The sequence below is a fragment of the Lagopus muta genome, chromosome 7 (genome assembly GCF_023343835.1).
Source record: "Lagopus muta isolate bLagMut1 chromosome 7, bLagMut1 primary, whole genome shotgun sequence".
Lineage (NCBI taxonomy): Eukaryota > Metazoa > Chordata > Aves > Galliformes > Phasianidae > Lagopus > Lagopus muta.
The window spans coordinates 35425437-35446848 of record NC_064439.1 but is presented as its reverse complement, the minus strand read 5'-3'; the positions used below and the strand labels follow the sequence as shown (position 1 = coordinate 35446848).

The 21412-nt window shown below is 35.5% G+C and overlaps 2 long non-coding RNA genes across 2 annotated transcripts; both read right to left on the bottom strand.

Moving 5' to 3' along the window:
- Positions 1-2066: 2066 nt before the first annotated feature.
- Positions 2067-16354, bottom strand: LOC125696348 (uncharacterized). The gene is made up of 3 exons (XR_007378305.1): positions 16328-16354; positions 6484-6539; positions 2067-3644 (listed from the first exon to the last, which is right to left on the bottom strand). It is a non-coding gene; the product is annotated as an uncharacterized LOC125696348 (long non-coding RNA).
- On the bottom strand, positions 6623-12186 carry LOC125696349 (uncharacterized). Its single transcript, XR_007378306.1, has 3 exons — positions 12073-12186; positions 11838-11953; positions 6623-9322 (listed from the first exon to the last, which is right to left on the bottom strand). It is a non-coding gene; the product is annotated as an uncharacterized LOC125696349 (long non-coding RNA).
- Positions 16355-21412: the final 5058 nt, after the last annotated feature.

Genomic DNA, 21412 nt, shown 5'->3' with positions numbered 1-21412 from the left:
TAACAGAATCATTCCTCTCATCTACAGCTTTAGAATTACAACCACACAGTTGTCTTAAAAGAGTCATAATTTAAACAGGAATTGCATATTTATACTGTTCTATGCAGATTTAATAGTTTGCCTGTTTGAAAAATAAAAATTAAAATGTGATTAGAAAGGGTAATAAAAAACATTCATTGTTATAGTCTATCTCTTCTCAGTGGCCACAAAGCAGAATTGCTCCACTAACTCACACTTGACCCTTCTTTGACTTATTTCACCTGTAGATCTCACTCTTGGTGTTGAATGTAAACTCATGTCTAAAGACCAAATGCTTAGATGGATTATATCAGTTATTCCCTTTTTTCTAGTTTATGAAATGGAAAGATTTATAGCAGCTGTAGATCTAGTCTTGAATTGTTTGAGTTTTTAACTTTGACTAGCATAAGTACAGTGGCAAAATTGGCAAAACATTGTTTATAAAACTACATATTTGACTGTGTATTAGTACCTGAATATCATGCTTAGATATAAATATGCATAAATATGATATGAAAAAGTTCCCACTATGGTCTGTCAAAATATTCTCTGTTCCATGGAATTGGCAACATGGTCAAAGTAAACATACAAAAACCAATGTTTGTTTGCATCTAGAGTTTACATTCAGAATTTAGTCTCCTGTTTCTTCTGGGATTTCTTTCAATATGATGAACATTTGTGGAGTGGACCCAAAAGATGTGCATTCTGCTGTTGCAATCCAGTCAGTATTTATCTAGCTGGAACCAAGTTTATTGACATACTTTCAGCTTAGAATATGTGCTTCATTTATTAAAGCCAAAATTGTCAACTTGGCAGCATAAAGTCAAGTACCAAAATCTATATGCAGGTATTACGTAAGCGGCCTACTTTTCACAGGCAGAGAAGACCTGTAAATTTCAAAAAAAGGCAGCACCCTCTGAAAATCAGGTCACTTAGCTGCACAGATATGCAATTATCCATGTTTGAAAGAAAGATGCCTTCACTTGCATGGCTTCGGTATAAAAACTGGCATAGCGTGCCCTATGAAAAACACTTCAAACACACCTTTTGAGAGTTATAATTCCTCCTGCAAATTCTCTCACAAAAGCAATAACCTTCTAATTAAATGTATCATTGATTCCTTTCATCTAGGTTGAATATGATCTGACTAGTGAGTTGCCTAATAATATGTTGAAAAGACCCCAGCGTTTTCACTCGCTCTCTTCTCATTTTAACACTGTGTAAATCTCAAGCATCATCTCTTTAGTGGTTGTCTAGAGCTGGTTGCCTGAATGAACAGATAGTCTTTATTTGATTTCTGCAATAAAGCTGTTAATTGCAGTACTGGGATCTGCTTGTGGTGCATTGATTACTGCATGACCTTCTATAGTTCCTATTCCCACATTATCAAAACATCTAGTCAAAATCTTTGTAAGTAAGCAGAAATTTTTGTATTATAGAGAGATTCCTTTAAGTGTTGTCTTTGAAGTCTCTTTTTGCTATCAACTGTAAGGTAGTCCATTGTGTAAAATTTTGCAAATTGTGAAGTGAAAAAAATGAAAAAGATTGCAAAGATGACCCTCAAGTAAGGCATACATTTATTATTGCATACTTGCCACAGTAAAGGAAAACAGTGCATAAATACCCCCAAAAAGTTCAGTTCACAGAAAAACTGATTTGTTTTGCAATAACCCTGCTGCATTCCATACAATTGCACTGGGTTGGGTGCCTTTTCATGGTGGTAAACTAAAAAATTCACTCACCATCTTTATTGAACTGACCATCACTGAAACTGTTTTTCTTGAATGTGCTTCAAATTATGATCATTTTATTAGGTTATAATTTAATTGGCAGTCTCAGTTTCTAAGTAGACCAAGATAGGAAAACTGGCAATGTTAAAAGTCAGGGCTGAAATGCATTGGCAGAGAAGTGTGGAAGAAACTTAAATCAAGACTTGCCAAATCCATATACTATTAAAATTCCGGTTTGTGAGTAAGAAGTATAAACTCCCATACGTTCTTAGAGAGTCATTTCCAAAGAGTAATTTGAACACACACACACACACACACACACACACAAGTAATTATACAAATTAAAGAGAAAAATGACTTATTTTAGCATCATTTCTATTTTAGCATCAGCCTTTCCTTGGAAGAATGGAACCACGACTAGCCTGCCTTTCCTATGCTGCTAACTAAGCAGAGAAAAAAGGCATTAGGATCTTAAGTTATTCCAATAGATAAAAAGGTTACAGTACAGAAAATACAGAACATTGATTTTGTTCATCTCCTGTAGAGAAAAATTGGCAGTCTTAGTATTTTCAAATACTTTAGATAGGAACTTTTATAACTGATTATTCATACTTCTTTTTTATGAAGATAAATCAACTGGTTAATATAGTACTACTTAATCAGTAAGAATGGACAACCTGTAAGTCAGTGATGCTGCAAATGCTATTCATTACAAGAGATACTAAGTAAGTTTCTTAATTGAAGTAAAATACTTAAGAGATCCTGGTACAATTCACTGTTTTTATTGATCTTTTGATCTTTTTCAGTGCACTTGGTACATCAGCAAAGTCCACTGAAGTCAAAGGGATCTTTCCACAGACTTTAATGGCCTTATCCTCTTTTATCTGCTTCTAGATTTCAAATTGCTCTGACCTAATTGGACTCAAAATTGGGTTCATAAGTGCAAATTTTTCTTAATCATTTTAATTATACTTTCCCTACTATATGCTTTGTGTCATATAAAAATATATTCAGTTTTTTTTTTTTTGCAGTGAATTGCATCACAGATGTCATGAAGAAAACAAGACACCTTTAATATAGAACAGTGCTCACATTAAAATTAAAGCAGCAGCACACATTACTTTGTCTGTTGGATTGTACTGCTAGATCCCCACATTCCAAAGGAGTTCTCAATTTCAACAAAACCACAGTAGTTTGTCATATTATAGAACACTTCAAAAGGTAAAGGCTTTTATTCAAGCAAATGAGTACATTTTTTAAAGTCTCTCATATATTTCCTAGCCAAAATCACATCAGAATGGAACAGTAAAAGCCCTGTTTTGTTTGTCTTAATGATATAAACATTGTCAGTCAGAAAACATAGGTACTACTTAATGATTTTATAGCAAGAAAAATTAGACATATGTCACTTTTGTTGTTACTTATAAGGCAAATTTGTGCCTACTGATTGAAACACAGTATTTCTTTGACTATTCAATTGACACTTATGGAAAGACATTAGTACAAAGAAAATGCCTGAGACACCTTTTCAAAGACTGCTGCATGGATTATTCCACTAAAATAATACCAAAAGCGAACTTAAAAGAATGACAACAAAAGCTATCTATCAGAAAAGAGTTTTTGCTATTTGTTGAGTCCTTGACATTTCAACAGAACAACTGAACTTTTAAGATATCTTGAAGTTCCTACAAAGCAGGGTATGTTAGTAGGCACCAATTTTATCATTCCATTTTGTCTTCATTGAGCAAGAAACCTCCACGCATATAGAATATTACAATCAGACAAATTTATGTATCTTGTATTTGTGTGTATAATAATAATAGACACTGTGTAAGTCCTGGTGTTCATCTGTGTTTCAGATGGCAGTTGATGTCATGAAGTTATGAAGTGCCTCTACTGGAAAAAAAAAAACTTTACTTATTTTGTCGTCACTCATTCTGCTTCCTCACACTCCACAGGAAATTCATGGAGATCAATCACCACAATTAGGATTGAGTTATTCCCTTGAAATAACACAAAATCAGTTAGAAGAAATGAAGTCTGACAGGATAAGTCCTCTGAAAACCTCTTTTCATAGCTATAAGAGATATTCTTACAGCTTTTCACAGCTATAAGAAAAAGTAGTGGACAAAAGCTGCCACAGCAGTCGTCATCAAATACTAGGAAAAGCAAAATCACAGACTAGAGAGAGGGAGATGCAGAAAAGATATTGGATTATGTTTAATGAACTATATTAATGGCTAATTTGGGAGGAAAGAGATGCAAAAGTTCTCATACACTGTCAATAGATGCAAAAACTTGAAGAAACGGTCTTAAAATTTCAGGCAGTGGGAGGTCATCATTTCATCTCCCTCTTAAATGCCACATAAGTAAGCTTCCTCCTTCAAGCAGACTTTCCTCAATGAAACCATGCTAAGCATATTCTCCAAGATTACACATAATAGATCACAATAACCTCTAGATAAGCAACTGCAATTACTTTATCAGAGCCATATTAGAAAAGCATAGTAAGGACTATTCACAGATTATTGTTTTATGAGCTCTGTAGCACACCAACAAATTATTGCTCATTTCCCATTTCTTCCTCCCCTTTAATCCCAAACAGACTAACGAAAACATATATATTAGAATATTGCAACTGCCCTTGGAAAGCTCCGATTTTAAAATCATTTTCCTTTCAGGTAGATAAAGCAAAAAATAATAATCTGTGGATTCTAAAATGGATTCATTCTCATGAGAATAGTGGTGCAGTGCATAAAGAAATCTTTCATAACACTGAGGGAGTTATGAATTCCATTTGGTATTACAGGTCCTAGTAATCATGTCTGAGAAGAGATTTGCTGAATAGTTGTGACATTTCCCTGACAAATCATGTTTTTATTCAGCTTAGTTTGAAGGAAAAGTAGACAAAGTAGATCATTAAATTCATTTTCTTCTACCAAAAATTACATAAAATATCAGGTATCAAGGTCTAAGAAGTTCTTTCTTCACATGATGTTAATAATCAAAATTTAAAATAATAACAATAAGGGAGGGCCCTCCATTCCCTATGAACACACACAGGTATCAGCCATCTTTAATAGCAATTGATGAAAACTCCATTTTTATGAAAGTTAAACTGTTAGGTTTTCTTAATCATATATTTTGAGCCAGAATTCATTAAGTCTCAGCTGCAGCCCTTGGGCTATAATCTAAAACAAACTGCCCCAATGTTGTAATGATTATTCTAGATATCTTAATTTCTAGATTATATTCCCATGTGTACATAAAAATCCTTAACATATTAGCTACATGCAAGACAGAACAATGGATATTATTTTAAAGATTGAGCAGCTGTGAGGAAATTCTTTTTGTAATCTTTTAAATTAAGAAAGTGTCGTCTTCAGGCATATTAATAGACAGATGATATACAAAATTAAACATCTTTGAAATAATAGAAAATGTTAGACTTCACCTACACCTAGTAAAGGTCATTTGTAAAATAGCCTTCAGGAATATAAATATTTATGTCAACAGTATTTCAATAGTATCTTCCTTTTACCCTAACTCAGTGATTGTATGGAAACATACCCAAATATGATGAAAATTAAATTTATAAATGAATGTCCTCAATTATTTTCATAATGTTATATAGGTACCTTCTACAGAGACAGGACAAAAAAGTTGATACATTATTACATTTAAGTTAGTACTTAGGATAAAGTTATGAGATTACATGATAGGATACTTCAAATTTCGGCCAGAACTTGCTCCCAGAGTGTTTTTGAGCTCCTTTATCCATTGCATTGAGAACCATTCTGGTGCTACACTATTATGTATCATCAGTGTCTACCTGAACTCCTGAAGCATCAGTTAAGATTCAAAGCTTTGTTACAGTCAAAATGATTGCTCGACCTCCTAAATTTGAATATACTGAAATATCTAATCAAAGGGATATTTATCTGCGTTAAAATATAATAATACTATTCTTCTGTATCACCCATTCAAAAATGTTGACAAGACCAAAATGAACTAATGCAAAAAAAAAAACTTTGATATATTAAAATCTAATAGCTTTTGTGGCAATCAGTCAAAAAGCCTGAGATACAACTCAAATAATGTATTTCTTCCTAGAATGTGTATTAGAGAGGAACAGAATACCAGCACATACAAAGAAGCATGTACAATACAACAACTCTGCATTATAGCATATGTAAGTGAACATACAATTGTAATGCATATTGTGATATTCCAGTGTAGGTTAAAGTAAAGCCAGAGAAGATATTTTTAAAATCTGGTATTTCTCAGTACCAAAGACTGTGCATTCATTATTAAGTTTCAGAATGGATAGCATAAGCATATTTTTAATACTATTAGAAACAATATTTGAGAACCTGTACATTTATGAAGTGTCCATATTAAAATGTGTCCATAAAGCATGAATTGTTTAAAAAAAATCTTGGAACATATGCATAAGCAAAAAAGAATTTTCACTACAGAAAAGACTTGGTGACATGTATGGGTTAAGGAAGTAAAAGGAAAATGAGGGAAAACAAACTGGCTGCTGAACAGCATAAATGCCCTGGTGACATAGGGCAAGAAAAAGGCTGAGGTACTGAACACCACCTTCATCTCAGTCGTTACTAGTAAAACTGGCCCTGAGAAATCCAAGACCTTGGAGGACTGGCAGTGAAGGGAAAGGAATTTATTTTGCTTCTACTGATTTCTACTCAAAGTGCAAGCCTTTTCATAGTACCTGTATGCCAAAAGAAAATGCAAGCCATTTCACTCCACCCTTCCCAGGATACAAACCTGCAATTTGGAAAAAAAAAAAAAAAAAAAAAATTGTCCTCCACAATTTCTGGAGTCTTTTCTGAAATTACCAGTGACTTTAAACTGTTTATTAGTGTCAGTGTCAAATTCTAAATCTCTGAAGGCAGACATATCAATCACACACAACAATGATGACAGTAGCTGCAAATCAGAATAAAGTGCATTAACTGCCAAGGCCTCCCACACACGGAAAAACATTTAACAAAGACAGCTGATTAACTCATTCTCACACAGTCATTTATACTCCACTGCTGAGTGCATTTCCAGAGCTATTTCCATTACTATAATAAGCACACTATACAATTTGATAATAGGAACCGTTCACAGTCTCCTTGCAGCTTTATCATACTAAAAGGCAAGCAAGAAGTTCTGCAAAACATTCTAAAATCCCTCAGAGAAACCATAAGAGCAGTTATTACAAACTTTTAGAGGTATCCAGCCCTTGGATGCTCCAGTTGAGAACTCGTAATGACCATTCACAAGATTGAGTCCACACCATAGCGCCCAATTCTTTGTTTCCCTACCTCAAAACTACATGAATCTAATTCACATGGGATGGTTCTCCTGGACTTCTGCAGTTTTTCCACCATTCTTTGTCTGAGGCAGGAGCATACGCTAGGTTATTTTTAACAATGAAAGCATTAGTTTGCAAAGTTTGTTTTAACTGTGAAGATATTGCAGAGAATCTTGACAGCCTAGACAGCAGGGCAGTCGTCAAGCAGCATAGAGTTCAACAAGATCAAGAGCTTGATTCTGCACTTAGGACTAGAGGACCAGAGTCTGAACAGCAGGCCCATACTGATTCTGAGTTTCAAGGAAGGAAGAAATGTTACATAATCCATTGGAGATTTCTGTGAAGGTACAGGAAAAGTTAATGAACACAAAAATAGTTGTGATCAATTCAGAATTCATAGACTTTAAGACCTGATACAGAGTTTAGGGCCAGATAATGCTGTTGAATTGTCTGCTACGATTTCCTTTATATCTCAGGATTTTTCAAGGACTGCTCCGAAATTAATGATTCCTATTTTATTATTTGGTCCCACAGTGTCAGAAATGGACATTGATTATAGGGCAGTAAAGTTTGAACCACCCCATCAATATTTGGTTACATTTAGTTGCTATGCAACAGATGGCAGCAGAAGGGCAGTCTGACAAAATAGTGTCTGACATGGAAGTGAGTAGAAAGGTATGGTATTGAATTCTTTCTTGCTGAAAGAAATGCTCATGTTGACATTCATTGCCACTTGCTGAATATTTATGGCGATGTAGCAGTAGACATCAGCACAGTGAAGTGATGAGTGGCACATTTCAGCAGTGGCAACAGCAATATGCAAGACAAGCCACTTTTTTTCTTGGCTATGCACAGTTGTCATGCCATGAAAGGAAGAACATCTTGATCAGCTCAACCACACAAATGGACTAATGGTGGTGAGCGTGTTGAAAAGTTTCGTAGCTGAGAATTTTTCAACTAGGGTTATTATGCTCTTTGTATCTTTGTAGTTTCCATGGAAATAAGTGGCATTATTTTCAAAGTAGTCTACATATGTTTCACTTAGAATGCACATACTATAAAATTTTATTTGACCTAAGTATAATCTTAGAAGTTGAACTAGAGACAGTAAGGAAAGACATACTTCCCATCCACCCTTTACTCCTTGCACCCAGTACTCAGTTATTTTCACTGTTAAAATGTTGTCAGTTAATTCCAGTGTGAATTTGCCTAGCTGTAACTACTTCTTATGGTGAATCCTTTTCCCAAATAAAACCTACTTCAGAAAGTTTTTCCACATATTGGTATCCATTGATTGAATGGATATGACTTACCCCTAAATTTCCTCAATAGCAAATGGAAGCCTAGGTCCTTAACCTCTCAGAAGCAGCCTGTCTTGTTGGTGCTTGAAGAACACATTATCCTCTGAAGGTAGCTACTGTAATTTCTTCAGTGCTATTATCAATTGTATTCATGCTCAAACCCTGAAAATTAGGGCTTCCCTCATAAGGAAATTTGATAGTCATACTGAAACAATTTCTGCAGCTACTTCCTAAAGAATTTGCTTTATAATTAAAATGGACATATCACACAAAAGTTAACTATCATCATTTGATATCTAATATTCTAGAAGTTCAGTCAAATTCTACATTACGGTCATCTGTTTAACATTAGACTAAATTTAAACACTGAAGAATTTGGCCCTTTCTCCTCTCTTTCTACACTAGCAAAGTTATCTTAGAGAGTACTTCATTAAAGTCTTTTATCACTATCTAGTCATTTACCTCATGGTGAGAGAAAAGAGATGCCAAATAGCTGACCGAGCCTTGATACATTTGTTTGCTGATACTTAATTTAACACATCCCTTGGTTCTGTTTCCTAATACGATCTTGTAAATTATCCTTCCTCAGCTTTTTTTCTGTACCATTTTGATTTATAGCTTGAAGACATCCATCATGAGTCGGAAGCAACGTATCCACTAATGGAAGACCTGCTGCTTCCAGCTCAGTGCTTGTCATTCATCTTGCATGTCACAGCGCGACACAACTTCCATCCTTCCAGTGCTGGGACCACTGTCCAAGGCGCTCGCAGACATGCCCAGGGAGAGGACATGCTGTGCAGTGGGATGTGCTGCCCTGTTCACCTGCTGTTCACTCCTTTGCTTCTAGAGCTCTTCAGTTCCTCCTCATCAGCTTGCATTACTGATTGCATTCATAAGTTAGTTGCAGAATGAGGTGCACCTTCAAATATCTCACTATGTCGCATCAGCTATGTATAAAATTCACCATTTAAGAATCAACAACAAAACAGAACACTTGAATATTCCCACACACTCATAACTACGTAATTTATAAATATTTTGCTTTTGCCTTATCAGATGAAAACTAAACTTAACTTTCACATTATGTTCCCATGCAATCCTTTACAGATCAGGTCCAAAAAAAGCAGCCTTCCATTAATTACAAACTCAATTAACGACAAGTGAAACTAATGGCATATAGACACTCATCTATCTGACCACATTCACAGGAGTCAGTTTGAATGCTCCCCAGTAATCACAAAATCAATAACTACCTTCTTTTAAGAAGTTTCTCTGTATGTGGAAAGCCCTTAATATCGTCCTCCGTTTCATCTATCATTTTTCTGTGACTACTCAGCATTCTTACAAAATGAGAATCTTCCCAAAATGGAACCTAATTTTCTACATCTACAATAGCTATACTAACAGATTTTACAGATTTTTTGTATTGTTGTGGTGGACCATAACAGTTTTTTTTTTTTCCTGTCAAGAATCTCAGAGCTTTTTGAAACATACTGAAAAGTCTGATGATGGTATAAGTGATGGGTCAGCGAGGGTTATTTGGAAAGAAATTTTACAGAGAAGTTATTCCTCAGGACTACTGTCCTTGTTAGATATATCATCCTCACCTTCTACTCTCTGTCATAGTGTACATTAACTGAAGTGTTAATACAGCAATACTGGTCTCAAAAATAAGCTTCTGAGTGCACAATGTTTGACAGAATCTAAAATCAGTCAAGATGAGTTCACCCATCCCCAATATGTGGCAACAAATTCAGTGTTACATTTGGATGACAAAGTAAACCATGTTTTAACTTAAGCTGTGTAAACCACTTCTCTACTCTTTTCACATGTATAATTTTTCATGTCATCTCCTTATTGTGAGATACTCTTTCCTTTTTTTTTTTTTAATTGGTACAATTATTGTTTAGTCACAGTAATCTTTCACATGAAGTAGAACTCTTCAATATTGCTGTATTAAGGGAAATTATAATAGCCTATTGACTGCGGTTTAGTCAATCATCCATTCATTACTCTGTCCCAAAGGTTTTTGGAATTTGTGAAGTAATGTATTTGATTATCTCAAAAGTCAATATAAGCACAAATGGGAGATTGCAATGAACCAAATCAGTTAAGATTAATGTAGTTGTGAAAACAGGCTATCAAGCTGTTCACCCCACCCAGTACATCTAAGCTTGAGATGCTTTTTAGGCTTATAGTCTGTACAAATAATAAGTTATAATCCCAAAAAAGGCATTTGTTTCCCCAGAGATCCTCAGCCTTATATGCAGTGTAAGCAAACATTTCAAACAGCAGTGGAAGAAGGCAATAGCGATCTAAACTGACACTTCTAATGTTTAAAAGGTGAGACATGAAGCAGGTTTGTTCCATATTTTACTTCAAGTGTCAGGAGTACAGATTAGGAAACAGGCAAAGAGATAGACCACACAAAAGCTTGATATTTAATTGAATTATCTACTCCCATATCATCATTCTATTGCTTTTCACACCAAATTCTGACTCTAATTCTTTGTATTCAGTATAATTATTTTTCCCAAAATATAAGAACAAAAAAAAAAAAAAAAAAAAAAAACATCCTCAAACAGCTCAAAAGAGAACCTACCTGGGAAAGCACATGGCTAGACCTGCTTTCCACATATAGAGGACTAGTTAGAAATGCCACCCTCAGAAGCTAACTTGGGCATAGCAACCATAAAATAGTAAAGTTTTCAACCTTCCAGAAATCAAAAAGGGAGAATGCCCTAGAACTGCCAGGTCACAGCCTTAATCACTGGTTGAGCACCAGATTTGGCTAGCTCAGGTGCAAGTAATGCACCTGCAAGAGGGGTAGAGTCAGGATCCATCCCCTCCTTTCTCTCATTTAAGCATTAGAAGCTGAGCTGCATCTCTTTGAGTTTGCCCTTCTTCTGAGCTGTTGTCAGAAGAGGTGAACTAATTCTCCTTTTATCATCCTGTTCTATAATACATGTACTTCAGGAAAAAGACTGTCATTGTCTTTTTTTGCACCATAGGTGGGGGTCAGCAAAGCTTCTACCTGCCCTTAAACTGTTTAGGATATCAGCTGGGAAAAATCCATTGGAATTCAGTGCTGGAGGAGTCCAGGAAGGATGGAAATTCCTTAAGGAAATCTTAAAAGCACAGGAAAAGGCTGTCCTTTGTGTTGTAAGGGGAGACTGCAGGGAAGATGACTGAACAGGAAGATTTTGCTGAGACTTCAGAAGGGAAGAAAAAAAAAAAAAAAAAAAAAAAAAGAGTTTAACACCTTTGAAACAAGATACAGGCAACTTAAGAGGAATATAAGAATGTTGCTAGGGTAAATGGAGAGGTGATCAGAAAGGTGAAACCCCAGTAATAAATTAATCTGGCCAACATTATTAAAGATAAGTTTTTACAAATATAATATGGTAAAAGGTTTTATATATATATAATATGAAAAAAGGGGGGCCAAGAAGAAACTCTCACCTTAATTAGATGTGGCAGGGAACGTTATCACTGAGTACAATGAAAAGGTTGAGGTTCTCAATGCCTTCTTTATTTCTGTACTTAATAGACCAGTTACCCTCAAAGTACTCAGTCTCCTAAGATAAAAGACAGGAACGTGGAACAAAATTAAACCCCCATGATTCAGATGGAAACAGTTAGCAACCTGCTGCTCTACTCAGACTGAGTCAAGTTCATGGGACCAGATAGAATCCACCTGAGAGCATGAAGGGAGCTGGTGGAATTGATTGCCAAGCTGCTTTTCATCATTTATCAGCCAGTTCCGGTCAACCAGTGAGGTCCCAGATGACAAAGAACTTGCCAGTGTGATGCCCATCTACAAGAATGGAAGATCCAGAGAGGTACAGACATATCAACCTGACCTTGCTTTGGGGAAGGTCATAGAGCAGATCATCTTGAGAGCAATCATACAACACGTGCAGAGCAGTTCATGGATCAGGCCTAGCCAGCATTGACTCATAAAAGCTGGGTCCTGCTTGACCAAACTGATTTCCTATTAGCAGGTAATCTGCTCAGTGAAATACTACAGATGCAGTCTATTCAGACTTTCACAAACAAGTCTTATGGGGAGTGGTTGAGTGAAGTTGGATTGCTTAGTCTGGAGAAAAGGATGCTCAAAGGAGACTTCATTGATCTCTACAACTGCCTGAAAAGAGGTTGTAGTGAGGTGTAAACAACCTCTTCATTCAGGTAATTATGATATGCAAAGAGGTAATGGCCTTAAGTTGCACCAGGGGAGGTTCAGTTTGGATATAAGGAAAAAATTATTCTCTGAAAGAGAAGTAATGCATAGGAACAGGTTGCCTAATGAAGTGGTGGAGTCACAGATCTGGGAGGTTTTCAAGAAAAAGGTATAACAGGCATTGAGGGACATGATTTAGTAGACATGGTTGTGATGGTTTGATGGCTGGACTAGATGACCTTAGAGGCTTTTTCCAACCTTAATGATTCTTTGAATAAAAAGCTATAGAATCAAACTGATATGAAAGGTAATTGAGTAGATTATCCACCTACAAATCTATTTTTCTCCTCAAAACTTATCTTAGAGAACCACCAATACCCCACATGAACTACTGACTGGTCAGTTTGGATCAAATCAAGTGACCTCATAGATTTACACAGGAGGCACATGCCATGTTCATGAGTCTCCAGTATGTGAGTATTGGCAGGGAAAAACAGGTTCTTCCTGAGGTAAGGTCAGTTGTACATCACTCACAAATAACCACACATTCCTGTACCTCCTGCAGTCATATCACTCAGACTAATACTCAAGTAAAAAGAAAACACTTGGCTCTCACACAATGAAGAAAGCAAACAAGTACTCACACACAGCATAATCCTAAGCCTTTCACACTGAGGCAGATGTTAAAGCACTTTCACATTCCTGTGCCTTTAAAAAGGCAACATGTCAACAGCAGTCCTGTCTTGCTTTAAAAACCTCAGGAATGCATTAGTTCAGCCTAAAATAGCTGTAACTAACACTCATCTCACTTAAATGATCTCTTTTATACATGAAAGTTTTTTTTTTTTGCGCCATCACAGGGTTTTAAAAAAAGATATTCACCAGAACTCCTGTCTTCCTTTTTCAATCGGAAAAAAGTTATATCCTTCCCACTCTTCCACCCTGCCTTCTGACTACAGCATAGCTCAATAATCTTTAATATATTTTTCCTCATGTAGGCTGTTCCAGCAACATTTGAGAATATCAATATCCAGGTAAACTTTGTCTTAAGAATAACTTGAATCCAGTTTCCAAATTTCATTTCTTTTTCAAGGGCAAAATGACTGTCTTTTAATGCAGGCATATAAATATGAAGTTATATTATTAAAATATTATTTTAGATGTTCCACTGCTGCTTCTACGTACCTCTGCAATACACTGTCACAGTGGATTATTTCAGTTTCTGTTATTTATTTTCTCTAGCAGCTCTGTGTGGTACAATAACTGCCAATTAACAAGGCACCACATGTCAGTGCTCAGACTCTGAATATATGCTGAATAGACAAAATAAATCTACTTTAACCATATATGGAATCTTTTTCATTTATTGTTCATGAACTTGGGGATTTTTCTGTTCACCTGTGTGCCTAAGAAAGCCATTTGCTAGACAGTCAGAGTTTTTATAGTCTGTATCACAACTGTAGCCCATGACCAACTTCCAAATAATGCTTTGCACCTTAGTATCCTACAGTGATCTTTCTAATAGAATGAAAGAGCTTTTAATTTCCATGATGTTTTTCCATGTCTTTACACTTTCCAGCTTCCTCTTCTCAGATGAGGAACCGCTCATTGCATTCTGGGCTTTCTCAGAGTACGTTTTTGAGTGCTATAAAGGCAACAAAACAAAGTTGATTATTTAGTCCACATACTTTTAGCCTGTGTATGTTTCCATGATGCTTAGTAAGAATGTTCTATTCAGTGGCAACCAAATGAAGGCTAGGCTCCACAAAAAAAAAGGAAAAAAAGTGTATAGATTCAGCTATTCTGGCTAATTTATATGCATTTTCACTTGCCTTTTATCTTCACTATTTTTCTTTTCTCTACATGTAGTTGTCAGCATTAACTTACTTGGGTACTTACTACTTTAGAAACACCTCTTGGAATGTTTATATCCTATAGGAAAGGAATGGCACCCTCAAGTAAGAGACCACCAGCACTGTCACCCTCAGGAATTCTAGCAGTTTTTAGACTTCCTCTAGAGACCACTAGAAGAGCAAGAGCTGTGATGTAGTTCCCAGTCCTCTGGAAAATAACCAGAAAGTAGTAATTAACTCAGGTCACAGTCTAAACTGTAGCCTTCAGGTAACACTGACATTTTTGTTGTAATCCAGACTTCAGGCTCTACTGTGGAAACAAAATGCTCTTCTAGGTCAGAATAGAGATTCTGCTATTCATGTAAAAGGAAAGCAGAAGCAGTTAATATAGTGGAAAGCAACTTGAAACACTGGATTCTTGGAAGAGGGAGACTGCATCTTCACCTATAAACTCATGTTCTAGGGTAGCTTTGCTGACTCTTATTTAACAGATAAGCTTCCTTTACTTATTTATGGAATCTATGGTTTTTTATCCTACCTTTTCTTCTTTTCCATAACTGCAGTACAAGAAATCTGTTGAAAGAAAATTCCTTAGCTACTACAGCAACAAGTACAATAAAACTACATGTAAACTACAATAAATAGGCACTGTTCATTGTCCCTGTAAAATTTAGCATCATAACTAATTTCATCTCTGCTTCTCTTCATCTGCAGAAAATGAGTTTAACTGATTAAACATTGGTTCACCCTGTCACATTCAAAGAGCCTCAATCTTTTAGTCTCAGATTGAAGCCATCAGAGATGAGATAATAAGCCAATACCAAAGGGACAATCCAGATACTAAATAGTTTGAATAGCCTTCAAACATGCCTATCAATCAAAATCTTTCAATCACAGAGGCACTGAATGCATCTCAACTCTTAACTCTGGAATTACAATTAAATGTTTGAAGTTGACATTAAATAAGTGTATTCTAATCTGATTGAAGTCTGTATAAAAGCCAAAAGACCCTTATATTGCTTTTACTGGTAGTGATTTATCTGTCAATACTTCTCACTTTGCCTGAGGAGCTGCCTTCTCTCTACTCTATTTCTAAATAATCATGTCAAATTAACAAATATTCCGATAAATCACTGTTGTTGCAAATGCTGTGAAGTTTTGCCATAATCCTTGAATTCCTTCTACGTGACTCATATCCTTTTCTTTAACTAAATCATGATGAACTCTGAATTCTGTTTACCAGCACCTAAAAAACCATAGGTTCACTCAGCTAGCGTTATCTTCCTTTCAGCATATGGTGCACATCATTCACAGAGTGCTCTCCCTAGCTCTTTTCTGCCACCAATCTTCACAATTCTATTAATTACATATGCAACACTGGCTGTCAAGAACTCACAAACAGAGAAAAAGCATCCCCCGGTTATACTTTTGAAGAATGTTTTTTCTGGAAATAACTAAAACAGAATATGAAAATGCAATAATTTGATTTGCAGTGGAAATGTACTTTCTTCTAAGAACTAATATAAATCACCAAAAGCTTTCAAAGCTGACATTTAATCCATGAATTCAAATCATTTTTAAGATTTATGATCCATTATAAAGACAGTTTCAATTCTCCATGCCCTTGCAACATTTTAATGTATAGCTAGCAGAAAATACATTTCCTCAGTACGCTTTTCATAGCAACAATATCATTTATTGATAAGGCTTTTTCTTCTATGATATAGATGAATATGATTTTCTTATCTGTCTATCAATAAATAATAAAGAGAGGCTGAGTCAAGTCTTAACAGTTCATAAACCTGTTGAATAGCATTCTCTACAACCAGTAGGTGTACAATCAATAGATGTACAGAGGTTAGGTTAAGTAAGATTATCATGGCAGAAAAATAATCAGAATAAACGGAAGTGCTCACCAGTATCATAGGCTCACAGTAAACCCCACAAGAAGCAATCTCCAGAAAGAGATCCTTCCTCAGTGGCAGTCAGCACTTAAATGGGGTCTAGGAGAGGTGCAGCCAGGCTCCACCCCTTCCGGTAGCACAGGTGAATTGCCTTCACCTGTGTTCCCATGGCTGACTCAGTGCTTGCCTCAGGTGGTCAATCAGAGGTTCAGGCCATGATCAACAGTTCCCACATACATTCCTTTCCTCAGGAAAGGAAGAGCATGAACTCTGCAAAAAAATTATAGGGATAGTTAAAAGGGTAATCATGCTACCACAAATATGATATTTGATGTGTGTGCATACAACCAAATTGAAGTCAAAATATGATTTGTACAGCCTTCCCACTTCTTACCTGGATATAATTCTTCCTATGTATCCTCTTTCTATCCCCAAGTAGTGTTATCTTGAGTTAATGGCATAAATAGATAATTTCAAATACTTAAAGATGTCAATCTAAGAGTAACAGCTAATTCAGGGACAGGAAATACTTGTTTTGAATACTCGAGTACTATATAATAATACAAAGCATACTGTATTATTTTCTCATTCTTATTGCAACAGATTTTTTGTGTGACACCTGAAAGTATATTGCCCTTTGTGCACCCCAAGGTAGGGTCGATAGAGCCTCTTTTGGGCCTTAAAGTTCTTCAGTTAAGCATCCAGAGCCTGTAGCTATCAGATTTTTATTTCCCATGGAAAAAAAAAAATATCCTGAAACATCAATTAAGTTTTGTACTATATTATATGTAATTTTAAATATATTTTTGTACTATATTATTTTATTTTTAAACAAAGGGGAAAAATTTTACCAGTTTTAATTATTCATCTTAAATTGTGTTTCTGTCTCAAATCAAAATGCACATTCTAAATTCAAGAGACAAGTACTCTCTCTCTAAAGAAACTGCTTCAGTTTGTTACCCTAGACATATACTTCATTCTTATTAAAACATGTTCTACTGAGCTTTATCTGTATTAAAAAAATAAAAGTACTATCAGAATTTTTCTTTAATGGTCAGTATTTGTACCTTTAACTTGAGTTGTATCTGTATCTGAAAACAAGCCTGGAAAAACAGGAGCAAAATGTTGTTATAAAGACTGTGTCACTGGATTATGGGGGTTAAATATAAAACAAACAAACAAACAAAAACAAACAAACAAAAACAAAACCACTTCCTGCACTTTCTGGAGGTAAAGTCACAAAACCAGAAAGAAATCCAGCAGGGAGTATCGACCCTTTCTTCTAACTCATTATGTGTGGGCAACTTCATTAAGGGTGAAATATCAAACTTGCAGTCTTCAGTATACATATCTGTAGCTTATGTACACGTGATAACCAGTAGTCTAGTGACTTCCTAATGATTCCAAGTTTTTGTACTATGATAACAAATGCATTTGCAAGAAGCTATAATAAAAAAAAAAAACACTATTCAAATACAATGATTGATCTTTGCTTAAGGTAATTATTTTTAATACCTCTTCTCAGCTACAATAGTTTAGAATAACATTTTCTCTTAGGTTAGCCTTTTAGCCTTTCCAAGACAGCACTGCAGTTTTAATGGGAGAACAATTGCTCTTCCTGAGGTAATGGATTTTTTTTTTTTTTTTTTTGCATAGGACTTGAAGATTTGGATTTAGCTCTGGTATTCCAGACTTTAATGCAGAAAGATGTGATTTAAATACATATATATATACATATTGTCTTCAGGGGAGATTCATCTGATGTGCTGATGTTCTTACTAACCATATAATTGAGGCTTGGTAATACATCCTCTGTGTGTGGTTTTCAGTAAGGCTAGATTTTTAGATCAATCAAAAAATGGCAGTCAACATATGTTTTTTGTTTTTAAAAATCATTTGCATTTGAGGTACAATCACTAATCTCTCAAGTCTACTGGAAAACTACAGGTCTGAAAGGAGGTGTCCTCTCTTTTCTTTTTCCTCCAGTTAAAAGCTTTCCATTACTGCCTCAGAGCACGCTTCCAAGCTCCTATGTGATACCACAGGCTTCTTAAAACAATTCATTCTCAACCAGTTCCAGATGTAGGCCCTTTAGGATGCCAAATTGGCTGATTTTCCTTTTCTTTCCACCCCCTTCCTCTCAGCCACCCCCAATAGCTTTATCTCCATTTCCACCCTCCCCCACCCCCCCAGTATTCAGTGAATGTTCTTAAGTCTTCACTTTGTAGTGGATTACTGTAGCCATAATTAAAAAGGCAGGTATATTAATAGTTTCAAGTAAGCAGTTAGAGCATTTCTTCAAAGACAACCAAGCTAAATAAAAATTCCAGATGCCACTTTGATAAATACATCTCCAAAAAGGAATAACAAAAGAAATCTTTGCACAAGTGAATCCTTTAAAAATGTTCATTTGTAGGTCAGAGCCTATCAGCTATCAGAGTCTATCAGCTATTAGTTATTTTTCCAAGGAAATTCTGCAGAGGAATGGAAACATACTTCACTTATGTGTTGGGCCTTGATAAATAAATCAAAAAATCTTCTTATTAGCCTTCTGTGCAGAACAAAATTTATCCACTCTCATATAGTAGTTCAAACAATAAATGGTGTTCAACAGCTAACCTTCAATAGTTAGGATCACAGAATTGTAGGGGTTGGAAGAAACCTTCAGAGATCATCCAGTCCAACCCCTTTGCTAAAGCAGACCCCCTACAGTAGATCATACAGGTAGGCATTCTAGGCAGCCTGTTCATCAGTCTGACAGGAAAGTTCTTTGTTTTAGTATAGAACTTCCTGTGTTTCAGGTTTCTATCTGTTGTCCCTTGTTCTATTGCTGCATGCAACCAAAATGATTCTGCCTCCAAAGACTCAACACCCACACTTTAGATATTCATAAACATTTACTAGATCCCTTCTCAGCTTTATCTTCTCCAGACTGAAGAGTAACATGTCTCTCAGCCTTTCCTCGTACAGGGCAGCTAATCAATAGCTGACCAAAAGTAGTATACATAGAAATTTTTGAACTGCATCTGTAATTTTTGTTGTAAAGCCAATGCTTAGAAGAGCTAAGCAGAAAGCATTTTAATATACTCATTAAATCACTGTCTATGCAGTCTTTAATTTCTGAATGATTCTGAAAACAGGCACTTGTTCCCAAGAAGACCTTGTGCTTGTTACCAATATTTGTTTTGAGGAGTGAGTGTAAACTGTCAGCAGTAGAATCTGTATCTGTTTCAGTATCTAAGAAACACCTAACAAAAATCTGCAAGTCCCAAACTGATCTTGCTTGATTTAGATTTGAAGGAAGCAATATAGACTTTAGGACAAAGAACAAAAAAAACCCAAACAAGTAATAATCATAAAAATCTCAAGAATGCTTTTTTTTTTTTTTTTAACTCACAAAGAAAGCAATACCATGCAGTGAGAACTCTAAGGAAGATAGAATTTGGGGCTCGAGGTCATGAGAAACTATTTCTACTGGAAAAAAAAAAAAAAAAAAAAAAAAGTAGTACAGCAGCCAGATGCTGGCAAAGAAAAATATAAATCTACGCTAGAATATCTAAAACAGTAACACAGAGCCTGCATGGCTTGCTGCTAAAGGTTTTCAACTGGAGATATTATTGATACTGCTAGATCTGTCTGCGGTAATGACTGATGAGTTGTGAGTGGAAGATAATATGGTTTTTGGTATGTTCATTACCAATTCAATAATACCATTATCCTTTTGGAGAATTGCTGTTGAAAAACCTTCTGCACTGATTAGTTATTTATCAGATATTTCTACAACTTGTGCAGTAAAGAGTCACTTACCTACTTTGAGGTTTTAGTTTAGAAGAATATTTCCCATAAGAAGTAGCTACAGCAACAACCATTACTCTGGAGATAGCTGAACTCTGTGGGATTGCACTGAACTTCAAGAAAGGAACAATTTATTCAAACAACATGGGAATCCTGCCTGCCTGCAGAATGATAAACGGTAGGAGAAAGGACTTGATGGGACTTTAAAACTTTGATTCTACTTTCATACCTAACTAATAAAAAAAATGTGAGTTTTTTTCCGTTATGTATGGCTGCAGCAAGAATTCTGAAAATTCACTAGAGATGTGACTGAAGGAATCAAGGAGAAAAAATATTGCAAAAGCATACCTTATATTACAGCAGAAATAACTCCTGGTTACTCCAAGAATATTGTACGGGAATATAAATATTATGGCCACAATATCCAAAATCTATAGTGAACTACAGTTCTCCCACATAATATTCTTAGGAGATAGGGGAGAGCTAAAACAAAATAAAACTGTAAGCCTTAACAGAGATAGATGCCTAACCTCACGTCTCTCTGATTTCTCACTCAACCTCTGTCCAAAGGTTAAATAGGTGTTTTTGGGAATATCAATGCCTTCAAAGATTCAGATAATCACTGAGACTGGATGATATTCAAATTGCTCATCTAAGATCCAAATCCTTCAGTATCTATCTTGACTACAAAGGAGTGTTAAAATAGCACAGAGACAAGTCAGAAGGGAAGTCTAATGTTGCCATTATAACAGTCACTAGAGAATACACAAACTGCAGATGGAAGTTTCTTAGCTCAAGAAGCATTACCTCCAATAAAAAAAAAAAAAACAAAAAACAAGCTAATAGAAAGCAGAAACAACATTACATATATTAAATGGAAACAGTTAAGTCCTTCTGATCTAACTGAAAATCACTGTACTGAAGCTATATTTCCAAGGGAGTTGCCACAGAATGCAGTAGTTGGCCCTAGATATTAGGGGAGAAATCAAACTGACACAATACTTGAGGTAGTGGTAAATACTAAAGATGACAGGTCATTGAGATAGAAGAAAGTAGATTCATGTTGTAAATTGTAAATAGTGTGTAACTCCCGGTAGGTCAGGTTAGCTTAAGTAAAGCGCTTCTGCAGTTTAGACAAATCATTAATTCAGTGAACAACTAAATTCTCAGGGAAAATTTCTAACATTGTATAATTCACAATGTATAAATAATACAGCCATGTCCTATCAACCATGAGGAAAATTTATACTCAAAGTCAATGTCTCTTCATAAAATGACCTTACAACTGTAAGACCAGCAAAT